A 24,710-nucleotide genomic window follows, 5' to 3' on the forward strand; every position below is an offset into this window, starting at 1 on the left:
GACTTATTTACAGAACAAAGCCCTTAGACTCAACTTCTGTTTCACCAGTGTATTCTCAGAACCAAGTTCACTGGTAAATATACCATAGATGCTCAATAAATACACATTGAATGAATCAGTAGATACCTAGGGGGCCCAAATACTTGTTTAAGAGTTGGAATAGAGAGGTGGGAAGTTCTGGCTGTATAGGGAAGATATTCCAGGGGCTAAAGACCCTTACATCTGCCAGAGTTCACTCATCTGAGTTCACAGAGTTTTACACCTGATGACATTCAAATGTTCCAAAACTCCCCAAAGAAAGGAAAAAGAAGACGACTGCCTGCTGAGATGTGCAGTGTTTGTAAACACTCATGCCACTTACCGTCTCTCTGTGCCAACAACTGCACAGGTGCTTTGCACGCATATTATCTCACTCATTTTCACAATAATTCAATGAGATAATATTAGCTCTACTTTAGGTGAAGAAATTGACACAAGGATGAAATAATTTGCCTGAAGTCCTGCAGTTTGTAAGTGATCGCTCTACACTCTGAGGCTGATCTGTGCCCTTCTCACTTCCTTCACCTTGCTGCTTTTATATTCACTATGTTGCTTTTACATGAAGTGCCATCTCTCTGGTTCATCAATTCCCTCCTTCTTTCAACAAATACCTGTTGAACATCTATCCTTTGCCTAGTACTAGATATAGAACGTGAACTAAAACAGCCACAATCCCTGTGCTCATGGAGATCAGAATCCAGTTAGGGAAACAGAAATTAAACAAAAATCACAAAATAGTATACAATGACAAATAAGATTAAGTAGCATGGAAGAAAAATACACAATGCTGTAAGGAAATGCAACAGGGAGACCTATTTTGAGCTGCTTGAAGTAACAGATTCCAGGGAAGTCCACCGAGGTATAGATTTCCAACTCAGCCTCCTGGGATTGCTACTCAGTCATGTTTACAATGGCTGGGCCTTGAGAAGGATGACTGCTGTATTTCTCTTTGAGAAGAGGGGAATGGGCCCTGCTCCCAGGTTTTAGCATCTCCCACTTTATCCATTATTCACAAGACCCCCAATAATGAGGGCAAGAGGGCTTTTGATATCAGTGTATCTCCAAGAAAACCACACTCTGATGCTCAGGTCACTAGAACAGTCTCCAGATAAAGAAATCTACAAGCACCTGTGTGTCCAAGTACTCTTCCCAACCCCCCTCGATTGTTTCCATGTGATGTAGACATGTGGGTCTTTAAACTTGCCCAAGTGCCTCTACAATTCCTGAAGTTAAAAGTGGTTTTCATTGATTTAACAAATATTTATTAAGCACTTACTGTGTACTCTGAGGATATGAGACATTGTTTGTGCTCTCTCAGAGCTCACACTCCAGTGATGGAGACAGATAACTGACAGTCTAATAAGAATAATCATGAGAGACTTCTGGGGCACACAAACCCAAGCCTCCATTGGGTGAGGGCTGGAAGTGGGGTAACTTCAGGGACCACGACTAGGAATTAGCTAGACAATGGGGAAGGGGAGTAGGAGCCAAAGCAAAGTATACAATAATGGCAAGAAAATACTTTCAAATACATGTGTCTGACAGTGTGTTAAAGGGTTATAGAATATTTAGCAAATGATACGAGAACGGTATATTGGAAAGAAATGTGGATTTTGTAATCAGGCTCTGTCACCAAATATTCTGAATTATATGAATTATTTTATCATAGAATTTAGATAATGATACGTATGTGACAGTATTATCATGTGGCAATAAACATTGCCACATAAGTATCATTTGATACCTGGAATTTAGAGGTGGTAGTAATGATGGCTTTAATGAAAAGATCAATAACACTACATGTGGTTAATTTATATTGACTTCATTACATGCATTTATTTTTCTAATGCTCACAACTCACATGAAGAATTTTTATTGTTCTGACTATAAAAAACAGGAAATAGGGACTTAGAAGCAGTAAGTGACACGCCCACAGTCACAGAGCCAATAAATGGCAACACCAGAAAGTCTGACTTGACAGTCCATTTCTTAGCTGCTCTCCACAGTCTGCCGACAGTAGTCAATACATAGCTGTTATTATCATTATCATTATTATGATCATTATTTTCAATTTAAAGCTCTCAAGACTATAACCAGAATTCTATTAAATATCTACTATGCTTTTTTTTTTTTTTTGAGCAAGATCTTGCAGCCTTATACTTTGCTGACAAATCGGTTAGAATTAGATTCAGCTTAAAATGATAGAAAATACCAAATAACAGTGGCTTAAATAAAAGAGATTATTTCTCACTTATGTAAAGAAATCCAGAGATGGTCAGTTCAAGGCTGGTAGGGGAGCTTCACAAAGTTCTCAGGGACTCCAGATTCCTTCTTCCCTTTACCTCCCCCATCCTTAACATGTCACTTCCGTCTCATGATCCGGTGTGGTTGCAGCCATCACATATGCTGTCAGTAAAGTAGGAAGGGGGGATGAAGATGCTTCCTTCCCTTTTAAGGACCCTTCCCTAAGTTAGACCTGATAGTTGGCATACATGCCACTGGCCAGAATTTAGTTACATTTAGCAAAACTCCTGCTATAAATTAGGGGTTTTATTATTAAGGAAGGAAAAAAAAATTTTCAAGGAAACGGAAAGCTTCTGCTGACTAGTAATAATACAATTTTAAAGTTATAATAAATATTTTAATTTAGATTATCAAATTGTTTTTTTTAATGTAATATAAAAATCATCACAAAAAACTCCAGTGTTTTAAATTCACACCTAAAGATCTAATCAACAATGTCTTTTATAAAGAGCATTGTTCCAGGGGTCATAACATCTTGGGTGTTCTTGTCTGGGCTTTGCTTCTGGCTTTTCATCTTGGTTGCATCACTTTCTCTTGCTGGGCCTCAGTTTTATCATATGTAGAATGAGTAAGGTTAAACTCAGATGTCTCTAAGATCCTTCCAGATCTACCTACTATTACTGAATGTCATAGGTAGATCTCATAGAATTTTGAAGTAGTATAAGTGTGTTATAGGGCAAAAATCTTGAAATGAGCCACTTTTCTCAGGAATAGATACAGATTTATCTCTGTGTATTTATACCTTGCCTTCTCTCAGAAAAAAATGAAAGATTTTTATTGTTCTTTATTTGTGCAAAAGCAACAGATTAAAAAATGAAATAAGCAGACTAAACATTGGGAAAGAGCTTAAGCGATCTTTTTTTTGCTGAGTATATTTAGGGAAAAATCCAAAGTTTCAAGTATAAACAAAAATGAATAAATATTTAAAAAGGAGACTGGATATAAGATAAATTATAAAAAACAAATAGCCTTTTCTTTTAGTCTGTCAAAAAAGCTCTCAGAAATGAAAATTGGAAAAATATTCTGTGTGCAATAGCAACCATGATGATAAAATATTTAGGATTAAAATTTTTAGGAAAGGCAGCAAAGTGCCTTATGGATGACAACTATAAAGTCTTATTGAAGAACAGAAAATATAACAACAAATAAAAAACAGCATAAAATATATATTTACAAATATAAATATTATTATAACAATTATAATGCCACAGAAATTTTTTGTTTTAGACATTAAGTTGTTTAACCTGATTTTAAAGTTTTAAAGCTATGGAAGACTACATTTTCAAGACTAAATAGCCAAGAAAGACATCAAAAAGAACACTCTGACCAGGTGTCAGAACATACTAGCATCATAATGAAATTAATATGGTATAGGAATAAGCAAATAGACCAGTGGAAAAAAATAGAGAATCCACAAAAATATCTCATTTTTTCATGAGATTTTAATTACCAACAAAGTTTGCATTTTTAATTTAGTGAGAATAGTGTAGTTCATTTAATAAATAGCACTGGTACAACTGATTGTCCATTTAGAGGTAAACAAATTTGGATCCCTATCTCACACTATATAAAATGTATTCCAGATTTATTAAAGACTTCAATTTTTTAAGTGTTGGAAAAAATCTAGGAGCTATAACCTGGATGTACTAGGAAATAAACTATCAAGAAACTATAAAAGAGTAGTCATTTGATTACATAAAAAATGTAAGCTCCTATTATGTTAAAAGATGTTCTTAACATAAAAACTCAGTATGTTTTATTAAACTTTAGAAGACAAGTTTCTGTACTATCTGGACCTTAATACCTGATTTCATGGTTGAGAGTCAAATTACAACGTTCAAGGTAGAATGGGATCAGAAACCCTACAAGGAGGGAGACTGTATACTAAGAAAGTCTGGATGTGAAAGAGCAGGTCTGTTTTCAATAGATTTCTTAAATTGCCTCTTTGGGCCTCGAAAGAAGAAGAAAGTGTGATGGTTAATCGCAGTTCAACAGACAGTTTGTTAATCCAGTTTAACAGACTAATTGAGTGCTTATTATGTGCCAAGCCTGTAATGGAGAATTTTAGAAGCAAAAAGAAGATGGTCTCTTTCATGGAATTTATGGTAGGGAAAACAAAACAGATTATTAAAGGTTGGTCAGCTTGAATAAAGGGGAAGATTATGCTCCTGTGGGCATGTATAACAAGGAATCTAGCAATCTGAGAAATTCAGGACAGAGACAAAGTGAGATTTATGCTGAGATCTGCAGTAGGAGTGGGAGTCGGCCAGGGGAAGAGAGGCACAGAAAGAATTCTCCCAACACAGGTAATAGCATGTACAAAGAGCTGGATGTGATAGTGAATCTGGTGAGAAACTGGAGCTTAAAAAGGGTCTTGAAAGAATGGCATCAGATGAGGCTGAAGAGTTAGGTAGCAAGCAGCCAGGCTCCACATTGTGATGAATCTTACAAGGAGTGTTAAGGATTTTTTGTTTTGTTTTACTGGATCCTAAAAGCAACAGGAAGCTATGGAAGGTTTTTAAAAGGAAGTGACTTGATCAGACTTGCATTTTCAAAAGATCCTTCTGGACAACGAATTAGGAGGATTTAGATGGAAACAGAGAAGACTGGAGGCAGCTGTAATCATCCATATGAGACGTGATATTGTCTTTGGCTAGAATGGTACAGCACGGAGTCAGAGACTTGTACATATTTGGGAGATATTTAGGAGGCAGATCATACAGGAGCATAACTGTATTTGTGAAAAGAGTGGGAGAGAGAGAGAAAGATACTGGGTTTGTGGACAACTGGGTTGATGGTGATATAATTCTTCAGACAGAAAACCAATGTCAAGTATCTACTCTTTGTGTGACTCTTAATAATACAGCCCAGAAGTTAACAGAGAAGGTGACTCCCTTTATATTGTTCTAAATATGTACAGTCATCAGAATAAAAAATATGACTCACACCAAACACTAACCCAGCAATGAGGGTCTTCAATACTCCTAGCCTGTGGAACTAATATTCCATTTTTTAAATTATTATTATTATTTTTTTAATTTTATTTTGCTTTTGGTTTTTTTTGGGGGGGGCGGGGGGAAGTAATTAGATTTACTTACTATTTTTAGAGGAGGTACTGGGGATTGAAACCAGGACCCCGTGCATTCTAAGCATGCACTCTACCACTTGAACTATACCATCCCCCTAATACTCCATTCTGTCGAGGTTCAGTTCAAATCTATTGAGGTTTTCTCAGGGCTGCAGTTTGTGTCAGGTGTTCTCAATCTTTTCCAGCACTACTTTATACTTCTAGGACTTCTTTATAGCAACACTTTTCCACACTCCCAAGATTAGTAATTGTGATTTCATTATCAGTTGATTGAAAGGGCACAGAGTGACAAATAGCTGCAATAAATTCAGCAGTGCTTCAAATTCATTTATTAAGTGGCAGTAACACTGACATATATTTGAAAAATAATGCATTGGTATGTGGAAGATACACTATTCCGTTTAGTGTTCATATGTATTCATAGACCCTTGGCAATAATTGAGTGGATTTTCCCAATTGAAGACTTCATCCAGCAATGCACAGGCAAAATTTTACCTTTCAGATAATCATTAATGTTTTTGTTTCAAATAAGAAGTGAAGCTACTGTGTACATGATCTCTTTAAGAACTGCACATTCTTTAGAAATCAAAGAATACATTTTTGCTCCCTCATGATGGCATTTAGACAGGGCCATGGGATTACGTAGGCAGGTATTTGCTCTGCTCCGGAATAAACTGGGCCTGAGGTTTAGAACCTAGAGTCTTTCCCCAGAAGGGCACACCTTGCATTAAGGCAGTTTTATCTGCCTCTGAACATGATTATACGAGGAAGACTTATTTTAAGGATAAACATCAGAACTAGACCTAAGGAGACATCAGGAACCCGCACAACTCTCGGGATTTGCTGCTGCCTTCTTTTCTTGGTCTTGTGGAATCCAAGATGTTCCTCTCTCTATACATAGCATCTCAACTTCTCTTTCTGCAGTTTAGCTTTGCAGTCACTATTGATGAAGGATCCAGTACCATCTGCCTTCCATTCCAGATCCCTGAAAGGGCAAGTCTGATTACTTTTATCTCTATTTGCAGAGCCCTTCCCACCATCCAACCTCATTGGCTGGCCTGTGCCGTGCCAACATTTATTGGATTTTTAGGTCATTTCTACCTAAAAACAGCTTAACAATACTTCCCTGAACGTGAAGTATGGATAAGACCATCTCAGCTAAAAGAAGGGATGGGATGTATTAATAACTGATGTGTCCAGTATATCTGGTAAGGAATAACCGGGAAGGTGAGATGAAGGGGAAGGGAACGACATGACAAAGGAAATTCAGGCACTTCACATACATCAATAACACAATAAATTATCTTCAGAGCAAGACCAGCAGGTTTATAATATTTCTCTGTTTAACAGAAGAAGACAGTGGGGCTTTGAGGGAGTAAACAATGTGCTTGGTCAACCAGCAGATCCAGCCTGTTTTACTTCAGAACTTGAGCTATTTGCAGACTCATTCAAGCCAGGAGTGTTTAGCTGTCCCTGGCATCAGTCAGTACTACAAGCTTCGTTCTGGGGAGAACATTGGTTCATCAGTCAACTTGGTTAAGTTTAGATCAGGTAAGACAGCTCTTAAGATGTTAAAAAAATAATTGCTAAACATTTGAGAATTGCCTGTGTACTATCTAGACGTCTAAGTCCTTTAAAAATAAGGTACAGTTTCATTATGAAGGTAATATTTGACAATGAAAAAGAATCTGAAAAATAGTAAAGTAGAAAGAAATTTGTCATCACCCAAATATTCAAAGTTAATTATTGTGATTACTTGACATATTTCTTTCTGGTCTGTTTTCTATATGCCTACTTTTTTACCTAGTTGTGATGTAGATAAAATTTACCCTTTTCTAAGTATTCCTTTTAGAAACCAATTCTTTTAACTATATCACATGTTTTTCTGGAGTCATACTCTTCTGTTTTCTTTTATCTAGTCTTCTTCATGCTTCAGAAAGGATTTCAGTTAGGTTTAGGAAATGTATCAAATACAATAAAATAAAACAGAAAAAAATGAATTTAAAAAGAGAGATTTTAACAAAGGAAAGCAAAAACTTTCTTCTGATTTGTTCTATCTCACACTTCTGGTTGTTAAATAGTTTTTTATATGGCTTGGCAACGTCGTCTGTACCATCCTTGAGTCATTCTGACTCAAAATTTGCTTCCAGAGCCTATAAGCTGAAAGAAAATATATCTAGATAGTTGGCCAAGGAATGTGCTTCATTCTGGCAATGAAAAGCATATTTAGCATTAAGTGGACTTCATTACACTGTTTCATGAGGCTGTTCAGACTGACCTTCACAAGATTATCCCAATTCTCATGCTTACAGTTCTGGAAAAACAACAGTAACCACAAGCAACTACATACTCATTTTATGTGCTTAGTACAGTGGCAGGAAACCGGATGACTCAAAGAGTTACTGTCATACCAACTTTATGGATTCAGAACTCAAAATCAGAATCTCTCAAGATGCCTTGCAAATATTTTGTTTAATTATTGTGTCTAATATCTCCATTCACAGATGAAAACTGAAATTTTATAAGATCATTTTAAGAACACTTACTGAATGTCCGTGTAGTAAAGATGTTGATGAGCAATACAGGGTCCCCATCTCCAAAGTGTTCCATGAGTCTAGTAGAGTCGGGCAAGTAAACAAGTAATTGCAGTCCTCAAAAACAACCTTGAAAGTGTTAACTGCAGATGCAATTTTGCACCAACAAAGCAGTCATAAGACCATGAAAACGAACTTGAAAATTCCACTTTACTTTGTATATCACAAAAATGAAATCACTTGAGAATTACCAACAGAGAATAAGAGAAATTATTTTTTCCTAAACGTAAGATGGACATGCTTTAAATTATTCAGTAAAATTCTTAGCGTCTGGCACAATTTTCTCCTCAGTAGTCTGCCACCACATGTTTTCTTTGAAGTGAACATGATTACTCTGTATAAGGGCTGTAAGAAAACATTATTATCCAAAATTATAATGGCACCCAAGCTACTTGATTAGTTAATCTTCAGCAATGGAAAGTACCTAGGAAAAAGACAGTTGGGATTAGAGAGAAATCTGAGTTACAAAATGCTTTAAGAGAAAATTTATTAATTTTTTATTGTAAAAATTTCAAATATATAGAAAAGTTCAGAGAATAGTAATAATAAACATTCATTGACCTACTACCTAGAATTTGCAAATATTAATGCCTTCCATATTTTGAAATTATCATCATTTTTCTTCTCAATCCCACTCACCTCTCTTCTTGCTCAGAAAAATAATTCTGTTGAACTTGGAATGCATTTTCTTCATGAATATATTTGTTCTTTTAACTAAGTATGTATATCTCTGTAGTATCATTTTGGCTCTTTGATATTTAAGCAGATGACATCATACTATATGTGTCATTCTCCAACTCACTTCTTTCAAAAATGTTTTTAGATCACTATTTTTATTCATATAATATCATTCATTCATTTTTTACTACTGTATAGTATTTCATCATGTGACTATACTTCAAATTAATTACTCATTTCCTGTTTGATGAACATTTAGGTTGTTGGCCCTTTTTGTTTTAATTTGCTATTAAAAATTTGTAGTATACATCTTTTTCACATGTCTTCTTGTGTATCTGTGTGAGTTTCTCTAGGATATACATGTCAAAATGGAATTGCTAGGTCATGTTCTCTATGCATCTTCTGCTGTATTAGATATTGTCAAATTGTTCTCCAAAGAAGATGTACCAGTTAATAGTCCCACCAGCAATACGTTAGAAAGAGTTCATAGTTTTTCTACATCCTTACAAACACTTGATATCAACATATTAAAAAAATATTTTTACCAAACTTTTTATAAAAAATGGTCCTTTGTAATTTTCCATTTTCTTACTGTTTATTGGCCATTTATGTTTCTTCTCTGTAAGTTATCTATTCATATGCTTTACCTGTTTTCAATAGGATTGTTTATCTTTTTCTCATTCATTATTTGGAATTCTTTATATAATCTGAATACAACTCCTGGGTTATATACATTGCACGGGGTGTAGCTCGATGGTATAGCATTTGACTGCACATTGCAAATATCTTCTCCTTGCCTGTCACTTACTTAACTTTATTCATGGTTGTTAAAAATAGTTACTCACTTTGAGATAGTCATATTTATCAATCTTTTACCATGATTTGTGCATATTTTGCTTAGCTTGGGTTTTAATCCATCTGAAATACAATTTTGTGATTGGTGTGTGGTTGGGATGTAATTTTATTTTTGTCCTTTAGACTACATTATCCTAACAATTTTATTGAATATACTTTTGACAGAATTTCAGACTAATGGGAACTCGATAGGGCAGAAGGGATGGTGAAGCATAATGCAGGCGTCTCAGTGTCTTACTTGGGCTTGCAGACTCATGGCGTTTCCCTGAATTGTTGAGACAGAGTTGAGGTCCTGCCCACTCTGTCCTCCATTGCCTTATGTTTCTCTGGAAGATAAGTAGCTCATTTCTTCTGTCACCTGCTTGGTGTTTTTGTTGTTGGACTCTGAGTGAAAATTGCATTTGAAGAGAACATTAGATTTGTAATCAGGAGATTAGGTTCTGGAATTACATCTTCCATAGATATTCTCTACACTCTTAGAAAAAGCTTGTGTCTTCTCTAGGCCTGTTTCTCATCTGGAAAAGAAAACCATTATCTAAACTAGAATCTATTTATTTACTCCTTCGGGATCTCAGCCTCCTCAGCTTTATAAATGGGAAGATTAATTAGACTTTACAAAGATCTTTTCAAGCTCTCATATTTTAATGTCAGTTAAAATGGTAACGTATAGGAAATCTCTCACCACTGATATTAATGTACTACCATAGAATCTGGTACATTATAGAAATGTGCTTATCACTCCATATTATAAGTTGTAATTAGATTTTTCACGTATTACTTGTCTCTCCCATTGGGTCATCGGTTTCTGTAGGAAGCAGGCAGCTTCTTATTCATCTCCATATCCGGATACATAGCAAGGTTTCTGCATCATAGTCTGTATTTTTTAATCAACTCTAACACTTTATAAATCAATAATAAACAAATTACTTTTGATAATTTCTTTGATAATCCCCCTCAATGTTTTCTCTTCTCACTCTTTCTGATACCCGTATTAGTAATATGTTGTTTACTGGAATATTCTCTATTTTTAAAAGTTTTTCCTCATTGTTTCCCATCCTTTTGTCTGAACATTTTATTAATAAGGAGGGAGATAGGAAAACAACTGACTTCATTTTTTCAGGATCGAAACTGTTGATATTTAATGCTTCTTGATTTCTGATATTTTCCAATGGGTTGTACCAACATATAATTTTACCATGTTTGATTATTTGAAAGATTGAAATTGGCCATTGATATTTCATCTCTTGTTCATGTTCAGTTCATGTTTATTACCCAACTTTCTATCATATTCTCTTCCCATTTATTTTCCAGCACCTTTAATCTGTAAAAGACATTTATGTAGCATATTTTTCCCATTTTGATATTTGCCCTTTTTTCCTGGTGTTTCTAGACTCCCTAAACTTTGAGTTTATTTAGTTAAATCCATCAATCTTATCTTTTATAGTTTCTGACTCTGCTTTTATATTTAGAAACTCTAATTTCACCTTCTTATGTAGGTTACATATGTTTTCTCTGGGTTTGTTTACTATTTGTGTTTACTCTGGCATGAATTATCTATTCACGTTCTAATCACTCCTCTCATCTGATGGTAATGATTTCCTTGATTATTGGAATTTGCTTTATACGTAAAGCTCTATGTATCATATAATAGTGATTAACTTTTTGTCTGGCATATTTTCAGTTTCTAATAGTTTTCTTTGACTTAATTTTATATTAACTGATTATTCCAAATGTTAATGATTTTTTAAAAGATATTTATGGTGTGGTTCTGACTTACTTTTTTCACCAAATTGCTATCAAGTGGTGATGATGGCATCACTTACAAAATTACATTCCCTTCCCTCTTGTTCTGAAAAGCTTCCTTGATCATACATTAAGTAATTATGTATAGCTAAATCTATTTCTAGACTCTCCATTCTGTTATGCTGATCTATAAGTCTATTTTTGTGCCAGTAAATCCTTCACTTATTTGAGGAAAGCTCAAATTTCCTCTCTTGAATCTTTGCTTCTTCAGCTTAAACTTTCCCAGGTCCTTCGATTGCTGCTTTTGTATTTAGCAACCAGCCCCCTCCCCAACCCTCTGGGGGCCAGAAGCCAACAACTGGGTGATAACTGACCAAGACTCAAAGGACCCTTAAGTTGCCCCACCTGGGTAAAGAAATGCATAGATCAGGGCGGCACCCGGGCAAGAAAGGAGAATGATGAACCCCTACTTTGAAATAACAGTTTTTGCCCTGGAAAGCACTTTCTTGTTTCTCATCTCCTTTAATAAGGCAGAATAGCTAACAGTGGGTAAGAGCCTTCCAGGGTTCAAATCCCAACTGCACCATTTTCTTACTGTGTGGCCTTGGGCAAGTTTCTTAAATTCTCTAAGCTTTATTTTCCTTGACTATAAAATGAAGACATACATGGTATCTACTTCATTAAGTTATTGTAAAGATAAAGTGCATAATCCATGAACACATGGTAAGTACTTGATAAGCCGTGATTATTACTGCTAAACTATCCCTCTATAGGTTTATTATTTCATTTAACATTTTGAGATAGTGATTAACATAAGGCAATTTAAAGTTGAATGAATAGGATAAGAAAGTTCCAGTAACTTTCCTAAAGGCACCAGCTAATACAAGTACTGGAGTTGGGGATCTCAACTCATCTAACTCCGAAGCCCTTGCTCTTTCCTGTAGGTGACCCTACTGCACAGCATGATGTAAGTAACCGGTTCTTTGGGTTCTTCAGTAGTTATGTAAGTGAAGCTGTGAATTCTTAAGTAAAGGTAAATGTAAGGTTCAAATATATAATTGTATTGAGATTTCCTTTTGATTTCAACATGGAAGGGCATGAGATTAATGGCAAGGAGAGATACAGTTTTACCTTAATCTACAAATTAGCTGATGGAGAAACATATCCCTTCAAACTCAACCTACTGCTCCAAGTGGCAGGGACATAGGCCCAGAAGCATTTGTCATCCCCACAGGGTGCCAGAGGAAGCAGCACTCCCTCTCCTTTAGCACATGGTACCTGTGCTCTCAGAAGGCCCACGGCCGGGAGGGAGGTGGGTAGAGGATGCCATGTTAGCAGCCTGTGCACACAACTGCCAAGTCAAACAGAACCAGAAGGTCTAATTTTAGCCCTCTCAGCCTTGGCATTGTCCCTTTTAGCCAAGACATTTTTCATGCACCACAACAAAACGCTTTGTTCCAGCCTTACTGGATATCTCACAAAGACCCAACAAGGTCAGAGTGAGCATAATTCAGAGCTGGAGACACATCAAAGACAGGAACCTCAATGGAGAGGGTCAGCTCTCCTCCAGCAGTTTTTGGTAAATGTGCTCTTTCCATCCACCTCCCAAAGCTCCAAGAAGGGGCATGCGGTTGCCTCCTCTTCCTCTAGCTGCTTGGGAAGCTTCTGTTGGCTGCTCATCAACAGGTGTCTTTGCTCCATCATTCCTGGGATGTGCAGTTTACTCCTTCCCCTCATCCCTGCCTAACACAGCTGACTTCTTTCTGTGTATCTGGGTCTTGTTTTCTTTCCTGAAGTGTCCTGGAAAGTGCACTAGCTTAAGAGCTGGAAACAATTTTACAATTTACATACTGTCTCTGTGGTTTGTCCCTTATAATGACCCAGTGAATTAGGTGAGGCGGAAGCTTTCATAGAACTTTTGGAGATGAGAAGATGGAAACTCAAAGAGGAAGCTAACGTTTGCTATGGTCACACAGGAAAACGCTGGCAGAGTTGGGACTGAAACCCAGATCTGGTGTTTTAGGAAAAGGCATGGTCATGTTATCCTATCAAAGCACAGAAAACCCACACAGGCCATTTGGGAGGGCCTTGGGAAATGTTTCCTGAGGATGTCAGTGGTATCATGGTCAGAAGTTCCAGGTTGAGAACCCAGAATGGTGGTTCTTACCTTCACGAAAATCACCATTTCTGTATTTCCTGGAAAGATGGCAGGAAAGCTTAATCCCAAACACATCTGGAGATTTTGCTGTTTCCAAAGCCTTTGTAAGGAAAGAAGAATAATTTTCCCTCTGTTCTCTAGGTTCCTGGTTAAGAACCTCTTATAATAAAAGACAGATTAACTGGAGAAAAACAAACAAGTTCAATAGCATGTATATCTCCTTATACAAGGGAAATAACCAAGAAAACTGGGTAACTTCTGAGATTTATGCCACCACCTTAAATACCATGTCAAGCTAAAGATAAAAGATGTTGGTGACCAGGAAAGTCAGTTAAGGGAGGCTGTCGGGCAAAGCACATTAAACAAGGGCATGATTGTTATACAGATTAGTCAGTTGCCTTCTCCATTGATAAGAGTTTCTGAGATCTAGTCATCTCCCTCTTCTGTACAGAGAGGGGGAGACACACTTACAAATGGAGATTGCCTTCATAAATAGAAATGTCTGTTTCAGAACGGTAATTTCTACTCAGTTTTTGGAGATTCTCCTATGTCTGCTGTTTGTTAAAAATAATCAGCCTGGGAGTCAGGGACTTTGACACACAGGGTTCCCCTCTGAACACTGTGTCAACCTGTCACTGCTTCTCTAGGGGGTTGAGATGGGTGAGGAGGTGACAGACTCCAGATTCTCCAGAGCTTCTCCTCTGTCATCATCGCTTCACCCAGAGCTAACCAGGATGGGCTTCAGAACTAAAACTCTTTGACCTGCAAATGAACCCTGAAAATTTGCTGTGAATTAATTGTTTGAAAAGGGGATGACTTTACTAGAAAGCACCACCAAAGTTCTCTTTCCAGGATTCCTGAGACTGATTATTTTGTGAACAAAAGACATTTTGTTTGTTTGTTGAAATTATTTATGTACATTTTTTCTGATTATAAATGTTATATGTGCACGTTTTAAAAAGTTCAGAAAGATATTGAGGAGTGAAATATTACCGTTATACTGCCAGCAATTATAACCACTCTTAAGATTTTGATGTAATTAACGTGCTGCCCAAACTTCCTGTGCACACAAACGTGAGCTTGTGTACATATAAAGCAAAGCGAGGTGATTGTACATACACTGTTTTGTGACTTGGTTTTTTAACTTAACAGTTTATGACAATGTCTTCTCTCCTTTTTTCTTTTTTTGGACCTCAAGAGCAGAATTCTGTTAATCACATTCCTCCATTCGTGGCACACTATTATCGTTGTCTGTATAAAGCCCCTCTGGTGTTTTATTATATATATTTTTATCTTCTGCACTCATTTCCATTCTCCTCCTCCATTCTATTATATTTAATAATATGTTCTCAGGTAAATGTTTATCCTTGAAAATACAGTTGTTTTGTGTATTTGTGTGTTTTAATTTAAACAGATGACATTGACTCAGTAGTAATTCATGCCATCTAATGGCTTCATCATTTCCGTTGTGTAGTTCTACCAAAATCTATTTAACTAGTTTCCTAAAATGGACATTTAGGTTATTTTTTTGAAAGGTGGTTTTTTTAAATTGGTTTAAACAACGCTGGGTAAACATTCTTGTATATATGGCTCTGCAGATTTGTGATTATTTCCTTAAGATAATTTTGAATGACCACTTTGTGAAAAATTATCCACCCAATTTTTCATTTTCAACTCCTAAAGTAGTTTTGTTACTAGTTCCCTGAAGTTTCCCCCCCACCCTCTTTCTCTCTCTCTCTGTCCTGCTGTCTCTCTCTTTCTCTTGACACTTTGCTGGGCTCTTCTAATGGCACTTAGGACCATCATTTTTGATCTCTGTTTTACTAGGTTCTTTCTTATTCCTTAGCTGATAAGCTCTAGCTCATTGTGGACAGAGATCACAGGGTAGTTAATTGATTCAACAGTATTTCCTGGGCATCTGTTCAGTGGTAAGCTCTGAACTGGGTGCCAAGGTGAACACGACAGTCACTTTCCCCTTGAGGAAGCCTAGGTCTGGTGAGATGGCAGACATGCCTTATGGTGACCACGCCATGGCAGGTATCATGGTGACAGCAGTCTGTACAAGAGTTGGGGTGAGAAAGACAAAGCCAGACAACAAAGTTACTGAAAATGATCCCCATCTGTGTCTGAGATGTGGATTAGAGTTACTGGAAGACCAAAGTGGACCTAATGGGAGCTGCTCTCAAAGGAAAAGGAATAGCCATTAAACAACCAGGGAGGTTTGGGATAATACAGGAAGCTGGAGCATAGGGTGGGAACATGGGGAAGTGTGAGACAAGGTTCCCAGGTGGGGGACAGAGTAGGTCCAGGTAAGTGAGTCTTGAAAGCCATGCTGAGGATTGGCTTCAGAGTAAGGGTCATGGGCAGGGCAGTGATGTGATTGAGTTTTGTGTTTTAGAAAGGTCATTTTGGCTATAGTGTGGAAGATGGATTTCGGGGGGGGGCAACATCGTAGAGGGGGAAGCACATTAGGAAGCTATTGTAATAATCAAAGTGAGAGATGATCATGTCCTGAACTAAAGTAGTGGCAACAGAAAGAAGTAGATGGAATTTGAGAGCGAGTTGGAAGTAGAATCTAGTTAACTCTGTGACTGATTAGATACAAGATTATGAAGAAGAGGACAGAGTCCTGGATAATCCCCAGGCTCTATGAGGGAGCCTGGGAAGGTGGTGGGGCCATTTCCCCAGAGAGGAGCACAGAAAGATATGTTGAGTTTGATACGGTTGTAGGATATGAAGGTAGAAATGTCTAGCGGGTAGATGGATGTAGTCTCTATATTCAGGAAAGGCTTACACTAGAGAGGGATTTGGGAACCATATTTATCTTTGCAACATATGATAATCTCAAGTAAAAGTTTATTAAATAAGTGAATAAGTCATACTTCAGCATCATACTTCCTTCAAATAGAACATTTTATTTCTATAAAGTTACCTTTATCTGAGAAATTCAAAGTTCTCTGTACTTAAGGCCCACCAACATGAGTTAAAGTACCTTTTAGAATTACTGTAGAGATAATAATTGAGGAACATGGCAAGAGCAAATGGTTCTCAGAGGGGAAGACCACCAGCCTAAGAGTCAGAAGACTTGAGTCTTCTTACCAGTTGGTACTTGGACGTATTACTCGCCCCTTGAGGTATCCAAGTCCTTACTCTGAGGACAAGGAGAGGGCTCACACCACTGACACTCAGGGCTGCTCCTGGCCCTGTGACGGGGTGTCCAGGTGACGTCTGCACTTCTCTCTCACAGCTCCCTGCTGCTTTGAGATAGGGCCAGGCTTCCTCCCCACTGGGACTTGGCAGCACAACCTGGAACACAATCTGTTGGACAGAAGGTGGTGATTATTAATGAAAAAATTTCCTCTGTGACCTCACAGTGCTAAGTGAGGTTCTGACACAGCCAAAGACGGCCCATTTCCTTTCATAGAAATTGATGCTCAGAAACACACAGAATGGTCAGAGTCAAGACGCACAGGGAAGTAAAAATAAGATGCAGAAAAGGAGGTGGGCGGCTGCTTGAATCACTCCCAGGTGAAAGGTTACCAGCATTCATCAGCTCACACTTCTGTTCAGTGGGTGAACGAGGAGTTGGATGGAAACTTCACTCAACAGTTGACGCTTCGTCAGGGCTGTAGGGTCCTCAGATGACTTTCCTCTGATGGGTTGGATATGAAGCACTGTTACTTACAGGAAGGAGAGCAAATAGGACCACAGTAAGATTCCCCATATTTCACAATTTGTGTCCTTCTGTTTATGCAAACCAGGCCTGGTGTAGGTTAGCGTCATGCTGAGATGTCTAGGCCTGAATCCTGAAGTATTGGCCTCTCTGTCTTCTGGAGCAGCCCAGTTTGCTGGGTCCCATGATGAGGGTAATAATCACTGCTGTTTCTTGAACACCTGCTATGTGGAAGGCCCTGTTAGAAGGAATTCACTGTGTTATCTCATTTCATCCTCAAAACAACCCAGTGAGCAAATGTTATCATTTCCATTTGACAAATGAGGAAACCGAGGCTCTGACGGGCAAGGAACTTATCGAAAGTCATACACTCTGTATGCCCTGGGAGCATCATTTGACCCCAGGTCTGACTCCAGCACACGCTCCCCCCCACCAAACTAAGTCCAAGTGAAAGGTAAAAGAGACGTGTCCTGAGAGGAAGAGCAGGGAACCCACAAAATGGGGTCCAAGGGAAACTGAGTCTGAATAGAAACTTTCCCAAAGATGTAGCCCAGCACCTGGGCATCGAGTGTGGCTTTGGTCCCAGTGGTGTTTCCTGGGTGCTCAGGAAGCGTCCTCTGTGCCCAGGAAAGGAGGAAGAAGATGGCAGTTGAGTCTGCCCCCCAAGGGCTTATCACACCGCTTGACCCCTTGTGGGTTAGAATCCCCAAGCCCCTGGCCGCCTGGTTGCCAAGTGGGCTTAGTTTGGAACCACCTAGTCAGACCCAAGGGCTAGTGTCCACTGGCAGCTTCCATCCTGGGGTCACGGCTGTCCCATCCAGTCAGCACTCCAGGGTCCCTGAGCTGTAGGACAGCTCAGGTGGGAACTTGGCTGGAAGCAGCTGGAAAAGGCCTAGGGAGGGAGGCCTCTCTTCACTCCCTAGTCACAGGGACTGGATTGGCTCTTCCCAGTCCTGCAGGTCCCAGGACCCTTGGCCCATCTCAGTGCTCAAGGATCACAGGTCTGGGCGTTGCAACAGCTCTGAGTCTGATAGCCGAGGTGCGGCAGCCAGGGCCCTGCTAGACCCTGTTACTAACTTGCTATGTTCCCTGACAGAAGTCCCCTAACTCCAGGCCACCTCTAGAAAATGAAGGGACTGCAGAAGGGACTCTAATTCTAAAAGACACATGCACCCCAATGTTCACAGCAGCACTATTTACAATAGCCAAGACATGGAAGCAACCTAAATGTCCATTGACAGATGGCTGGATAAAGAAGTAATGGTATATTTATACAGTGGAATACTACTCAGCCATAAAAAGCAACATGGATGGACCTAGAGATTGTCATTCTAAGTGAAATAAAACAGAAAGAGAAAGAAAAATACCATATGATATCACTCATATGTGGAATCTAAAATAAAGAAAAAAAGAAGGACACTAATGAACTCATCTACGAAACAGAAACAGACTTGCAGACATAATAAACAATCTTATGGTTACTGGGGGAAAGGGGGTGGGAAGGGATAAAGTTCAGAGTTTGAAATTTGCAAATATTGGCCACTATATACAAAAATACATTTTAAAAAGTTCTTCTGTATAATATAGCACAGGCAACTATATTCAATATCATATAATAATCTTTAATGAAAAAGAATATGAAAAGGAATATATGTATATTCAGGGCTGGGACATTGTGCTGTACACCAGAAATTGACACTCTGTAACTGACTGTACTTCAATTAAAAAAAAAGTAACAATAAAAAAAATAAATAATAAAAAAAAAGAAAACGAAGGGATTGTATCAGGGATGGGATGGGGCCCACTTCTGTGTTCATCTTCGTGTACTTATTTTTTATTCTTTCTGGAACAGAACCCTTGTGGCTTGCCCTAACAGTGCCACGGCCACTGCCATCAAAATGTTTTCCTTCATTTATGACAAGTCAAATAAGGACTCTTTGCCTTATCTTGCATCCCCAAGGATGCAGTCTGTGCCCCCTGCCTGTTTCGTGCTTGTGGGCTAGGACCTCCTCTGTAATCCCAGAAGGTTCCCAGCTGGAGGTAAAGTCAGCCGAGACTGCCATGAGAAAGCTCGTCTCCCCTTTTCTGAAGCTGCTGTGGTCCCCAGAGGCGGCATAAAAGGCCAGCTGGTGATCAGCACTCTCCCTGCCCCTGGGAACTGCTACTGGGGGCTGGTGAGTACTCGGCTTCGGGAGGATGAAGATGAGAAGAGCCAGAGTGCCCGATATTTGCCTTTATTAGAAACGAAAACCCCACACAATGTGCTGGGAAACTCTGAGGCTTAGTTTTCAGGGTGGTTTTAACAGTCTCTGGAAACTAGCAGCCTCATGTCATTTGTTTATAGGATCCAGGAGGGGTGGTGATGGGGATTGTTTCAACATCCTGGCACGCAGATAAACATGCCTCCTGGCTTATGGGCTGTGAGCGTTTGGCATGGGGACTGCACGCTGCTGGGGTGGGAGGGTGGGGCGCCCAGCCAGGTCTGGAGACCGGGGTCTCACCCTCACTCTGCCAACAGTTTCCCTGAGTGATCCTGGAGGACCTCAGACTCTCTGACCTAAAGCCAAGGGGCTTAAAACAGAAGAACCCAGAGTCTAATCTTCGCCAGCTTTGGTCTTCCCTAGTTGTGTAACTTTTTAATTCTTAATGCGACTCCCCAGTAAAGGATCTTGAAACCATATCAAGGATGCCAGAGGGAAGGAGTGAGGAATCAGAGGCTACTTGGGTTATATCTGTGCTGCTTTGGTGTTTTCCCCTTAGACCAGTTACTTTGATTCTTATTCCTGTTTTCCATTGGTGATTCCCAAATTGACCAAGAATCATATTCACCTGAGTTGCTTGTTAAACGTACAGACATCTTTCTAAGAGACGGGTCTCAAGCTGTATTTTAAACAAAATAACCAAGGGTGATTCTTGAAATTAGGCAAGTTTGGGACACACTGCTTAAGAGTTTTCACCTGGGACCAGTCACAGGTGAAGTTGCCTGATGGGGTGCGAGTTTGTCTCTCTGTTCCTTGTGCTCCCAAGCTCTTGGCTGTGAGCCTCCATCTCACCAGGCTCCATATTCCAAGAGGTGAATGTCTTCTGCATCCAGTTCTGAGCCCTTCAAGACTGGAACCATGTCTTCTCTTTATATCCCACTGTGCCCAGCACAGGCCTTTCTCATAGACGATGCCTATAAATGTCCACTGAACTGAGTTGCCCAGAGAGTTTTTGTCTGCCTCAGTTAGCCAGGCCATCAGCCGTTATTGGTACAAATTCATGCTTTTAAGGACAAGGAGGAGAGGGGAGTAGTGAGAGTGTGTAGAGACGTGTCACAGAGAATACAGCCTGGGGACCGAGCCTTGCAGGAGGAGTACGGTTTGGGCAAGTGGTAGAAAGGAAAAAAAAGGAGGATCCAGACAGAAGTCGAAGCAGGAGCAGACTCTTCCAGTTGTTTCCATGTTCAGATGAGGATCCCAGGGCCCAGAGAGAAGACCTGTTTATTCCAGGCTGGCCCAGGTAACCTGACACAGCTCAACTCCCATTCAAGACTCCTTCCACACCTGGCACTGTCATGTGTTCCGTGGGCCTCCCGCCTGAGCCCCGAAAGCTCTTTCATCCTCTGCTCTGAGCCCTATTTCCAGGACTGTTTCTCCTTCAATTTGCTCATCCTGCTGTGCATCTGCGTGCGTGGTGGCACCACGCATCTCAGCACCACCCTTGCCCCCGCCAGTCTTTACATGAATCCCACCAAGATTCAGCCAGGCTGAAGGCCAGGTTACCCGGGAGAAGCTGGGCGTGCTGTTCTGTGTACCTCACTGCGTGCATCGAGCCTTGATGTGTCCTGAGAAACTGGGCTTAGATACCAGAATGGGCAAAGGACAGGCTCAGGGCAACACACACACACACACACACACACACATTTTATTTGAATCCGCTTTAAGACCAAAAGGGTCTGTGGAGGAAAGATGCTCATGGGTGTTTCTCAGCCCTTCTGGTGGGCCTTTTCCCCCTTGCAGGAAGTGTCCCAGTTCTCTCCTTAAAGTACTCTTGCATGTTTTGCCTCTTCTGCTCTGAAATCCTGCTATCAAGGCAGGTTAGGAAGTGGATGAGGTGTGGCCAAACCCAGAGCAGGAAGACCAGTTAGGAGGTGGTTGCAGAATCCAGGCAACAGGAGATGGCAGCCTGTATTAGGGAACCAGTGGGGTTTGAGAGAACTCGTTCACCCTGTCCTAAGCTTTTTACGAGCTGGTTGAGCTCGGGTAAACTACTCAGTCTTTCTGAGCGGCAAACCCCTCACCAATTAAACAGAGATGATAATTATCTCTTACAGCATTGTTATATGAGTAAATATTGTGGCATAAAAGCCTTTTATAAACTATAGTGTGCAAAAATGTGGTCTCTTGTGGTGATCGTTTGCAGTTTGGTGCCTTGTCCCAAGGCCTGTTCCCGGTGGCGTTCGCCTTGCTCATCAGAACCCTTCCCCCAGTCCCGTTTTGTGCCGCACACTCAGTCTCTCTCTCAAACCGTGAGAAGTTATGTGATTTGAGGCTGGGCTGGTTTTTATCTTATAGCCTGGAACCCTAGCTTAAAAATAATACACTCCAATACCTGTCCCCTCCCTTCTTAGGTAACAAATGCTTAAGTACCAACCAGTTTCTGGGTAAAGAATCCACAGAGCCAGCACGCACCAGCTGCTTTGAGACAAACCAGTTTGAAGTCTGTGACGCATGTTTTCATATTTACAAAACTTGGTTGCAAATCACTGACTGGTGGGGTTGGAAGGACCTTAAAGATCATCTGCTCCAGCTCACTCACTTTTCAACTGGGGAGACTGAGCAACAGGGAAGGAAAGGATCTTGCCTGAGATTACAGATTTAACTAGAAACAGAGCAGGAATAAATCTCCCCCCTCCTCAATTATGTCATGGAATCTTTCAGGAAACATGTTAAATTTGTGTCCTTTCTTTCATCCCAGTCTTATAATGAAGGTACTACGTGGCCCGTTTCACCCCAACCCCCAAACAGAAGGAACGGAGGTGGGGAGGGCACCAGTTCACTTATCAAACATAACTAAGTGCCACCTCTGTGCCAAGTCCTGAGGATGCTGAGACAAAGACACGGGCCTAGCCTTCTAGCTGTTCAGAATTTAGTGATGAAGACAGACAAGGAGACAATCTCTAGGAGGGCAGGCTGTTTTCCATACAGTTACATGAACCATTCCTCCCGTCTGCTGTCTGCCCTTCATACTTACGACTGCACTGACTCTCTCCATATATGGATTATTTAAAGAGTGATTTTCCCGGAAAGAAACACACCACATCCCATAACTTGATGAAAACCAGTGAGTACCTAACTGCATAGTGGCTCAGTTCCCCTCATTCATTCATTCCCTCAAGCAATATTTGTTGCGCATCCAGTATGAGGTACCAGGATACAAAAAAAAAAAAAAAATAGAAGCAGTCATCTCAAGCAACTAACAGTTCCAGAGAAGAACACAAAATGATCATAGAAGCCTTTATAAGGGAAGGGAGATAGATGCCTAGGACGTCAGCCTGCAACGATTTCACAGAGCAGAGGGCATGTGAGCTGAGACTACTGAAGAAGGAGAAGATGTCTGCTGAACAGACAAAGGGGATGACATTCCAGAAACAGCACGTGCAAAGCATGAATGTGTGGAAGCATGCAAGCCCTGGGACCTGTAGCAGTTGATTGTTGCTGGCGTGTGAAGTGAAAAGACAGATTGGCAGAGAATGAGAGCATGAGTAGGCAGGGCGGTGCCATGCTAGGGAAATGGGGCTACATCCTGTAGACAGTGGAGAGCTGTTGAGGGTTTTAGGGAGAGGATCAGGTGGTGAGATGGTGAATTTCAGAAATTCACTTAAGCACCATGCAGGAAGTGGGTTAGAGTCAGAGAGCCCAGTGAAGGTTATTAATCCAGGCAAAACCTGATGAGGGCAGTGGCAGCGCCAATCTGAGCCGGGCCAGAACTTGATTTTCTACATGATTCATTCATTTCCAGGCATACCTGAGTGATGGTGCTGACCATGACCTGTAGCCAAAAAGCATGAACTTATGCATTTGCGTCTCCAAAACTGTGATTCATGGTCCTGACAATGTTTCCCCTTGTGTGTAAGAGACCGTCATTTCCCTGGTTACCTGAATGGTTTAAGGCATTACAATGACCCAAGGAGAATCCAAGCTTCCTTGCTTAAAAGAGAAGCTGACAGATTGTTGACCTTCAAAGGCACTTGGAGGAAGTGGTTTTTAATAACCCTTAATCCATTTTCCCATCACTCATACAAACTCACTTCTGAGCTTGTGGTTTTGGTAAATCTAACAGTCTTTTCCAAACAACAGCCTGACAAAGTGATCCCTCTGTCATCCCTTTTAGCCTCTCAAGCCTTCCAGGTTTTGCTCCTCCTGTTCCTTCTCCTGAAGTGCCTTCCAGTCACCTGTCTGTCTGTAATTTTGCACCAGCACCTTGCAGATCCAGATTCAAAGTCTAGCTCTGCCACTTGTTAGCTGTATGATCCTGCACAGGAGAGCTGCCCTAATCATTGTGCTGAGTTTGTCACAGGGTTAGAGATCGAGTTTGTGATGTGTTCAGCATAGTGCCACCCCACAGCCACTCTCAGGGTTCAGTAGATATTATTGTTAAGTGAGGTTCTAGCTCAATAATGAAAATTTATAATTCTCTACTGAAAAGAATAAGGAGAAGTACTGAAAGGTTTGGTAACACATCTTTTGAATATCAGGATAACCATGAATTACAGTTTTCCTGCCCAGATTAATTAAACCTGACACCTGAGTACCCACTTGATTTCCACATCCAACTGTGGAATCCCACAGTAACTTATAATTAAGAGACAGTTGCTAATAAGAGACTTGGAACTTGAAATTAAGGCAAAAAATAAGTAGAGAAGCTTCATGGGAAGGGGCACAGTTGTTGATCTTCGGGTCCTTTCCACAGACAGAAGAGTTTGGAGACAAATGGCCTTCTTAACAGCATCTTCTCATTGTGTTCTGTGTTTCCAAGGAAGAAGCTTTCCCTGGAAGCAGTTTGAGTGGTTTGGTTTCATTACAGGGAAAGAATTGTTCAGTGTTAGGGCAGGTTACTGACAGTGGGTGTGGAATCTGTTTTAGAAGAAGATAAAAAAGTATTATGACAACAAGGTATGTGGTAAGATTACCCCTCCGGGCTTTTTCAAGTATACACCTGCCAAGAGCCTGGTAGAGAATTTGTTTCAAGCACATTGAAGGATTATATCCACTTGGGTAAATTCTGCAAAACGTAACTCAGTCTTCTCTAACAGGACTATGAAGATCTTGGGACGTTTCTTCTTATTCTGTTGATCCCCCAGATTTTCAAGTCTAACTTGACTTTTTAAAATCACTCTGTGGTTAGTTTTTCTTTTCTTTTTCATTTCTTTTTTGTTACAAAACAATAACATTCAAGGGACGTTTTTAAAAATCATCCTTGATTTTCCTGCACTGACACAATGATTTTAATTTTGGAGTATTTTTTGGTCTTTGTTTACCTACTTACTTCTTAACTAGTCATCACAATAAATCTGAAAGAGTTTTATTATTATGT

At 39.9% G+C, this 24,710-nt stretch overlaps 1 protein-coding gene across 1 annotated transcript in view; it reads left to right on the forward strand.

Annotated features, from left to right (window-relative positions):
- Positions 1 to 24,710, forward strand: part of VSNL1 (visinin like 1) — a 100,859-nt gene that overhangs the window by 15,763 nt on the left and 60,386 nt on the right. The window lies entirely within an intron of this gene.

This window comes from Camelus bactrianus, chromosome 15 (assembly GCF_048773025.1).
Source record: "Camelus bactrianus isolate YW-2024 breed Bactrian camel chromosome 15, ASM4877302v1, whole genome shotgun sequence".
NCBI classification, from domain to species: Eukaryota; Metazoa; Chordata; class Mammalia; order Artiodactyla; family Camelidae; genus Camelus; species Camelus bactrianus.